Source organism: Octopus bimaculoides, chromosome 1, assembly GCF_001194135.2.
Source record: "Octopus bimaculoides isolate UCB-OBI-ISO-001 chromosome 1, ASM119413v2, whole genome shotgun sequence".
Lineage (NCBI taxonomy): Eukaryota > Metazoa > Mollusca > Cephalopoda > Octopoda > Octopodidae > Octopus > Octopus bimaculoides.
The window spans coordinates 128,916,643-128,917,841 of record NC_068981.1 but is presented as its reverse complement, the minus strand read 5'-3'; the positions used below and the strand labels follow the sequence as shown (position 1 = coordinate 128,917,841).

Here is a 1,199-nt window from a genome sequence, read left to right as displayed (position 1 = left end):
ATATATATATATATATATATATATATATATATATATATAAATAAATGAAATATTCAAACACTGAGATTTGAAGTTAGATGTCACTACTGTTCATATCATCTGTGGATAAATTCAAAATTTGATGATATCACCAGTAGGGGCATGGGTGGAACGCAGTTATAATAGCTTTAAAGAGCTATGAATTATAAATTTGCACGAAGCGTAATGATGCTTAATGAGCATCTACCTGCTAGAAATAAGAGCTAAGTCTTAAATAATCCACCGTAGCGCACCAATATAACAGAGAAAAACAGTATGCGAGGAAAGCAGAAAGAATTAAAACATTTAACAGCACAAATAAAAATATTATGCAATTATTATGCATATATACATACATACATACAAACATACATGTACATACTTACATATATATGTATATACAGATGCATTTATGGGTACAGGAAGTCAAAAAACGGAAACAACATGAAAAACGAGAACATGAAATACAAAAACATGGAAAACGAACCTTTTTGCGAACAGTAAAAGAAACAAATAGAAAAACAAGACAGGCAACATAAAGAACAATCCCTTCATATGTTGTCCAATGTTTTATCAACTCTGCATTTTGAACGTTAGGACAAGATGTGTCTTTGTCAAAACAGTCAATCCCGCAAAGCAAATTAAATAAAATTTGGGATTTGCAGAGGGTCGAGGTTGGTAACAAAAACAGAACAGTTAAAACAAACGGTAAGGGCTGTTAAGAGTCATAAAGAGGTGAAGTGGTGAATGCTGGTGAAACAAGCTTTGACAAGAGACAGATAAAAATGCGTGCTACCCCTTGTAGCTTAACGAGATGAAAGAAAAAAATTCGAGTTAGGAGAAGAAAGATGGCCGCTGGTCACATGTGAGCAACGAGAGAGTCAAGGAGGAAGAGGAGGAGTGAGGAGAAAGAGGAGGAGAAAACGGGAGGATAAGAATTAGAGAAAGGATGGGAGAGAAAAAAGAAAGAAGGAGGAAGAGTGAGAGAGAAATAGAGATAGTAATAGTGTCGCATCAGGATTATTAAGATAAAACTTACTTGGAAATGGATGCGTGGCACTCGATCATGAGTGGCTGTGTGGTAAGTAGCTTGCTTACCAACCACATGGTTCCGGGTTCAGTCCCACTGCATGGCACCTTGGGCAAGTGTCTTCTACTATAGCCTTGGGCCGACCAAAGCC

The 1,199-nt window shown here is 36.4% G+C and overlaps 1 long non-coding RNA gene across 1 annotated transcript in view; it reads right to left on the bottom strand.

The window, feature by feature from the left end:
• Positions 1 to 824, bottom strand: part of LOC128248681 (uncharacterized) — a 6,686-nt gene extending 5,862 nt beyond the window's left edge. The window contains exon 1 of the long non-coding RNA XR_008264833.1: positions 506 to 824. This is a non-coding gene — a long non-coding RNA (uncharacterized LOC128248681). The remainder of the gene's footprint in view (positions 1 to 505) is intronic.
• Between the last annotated feature and the right edge of the window lie 375 nt (positions 825 to 1,199).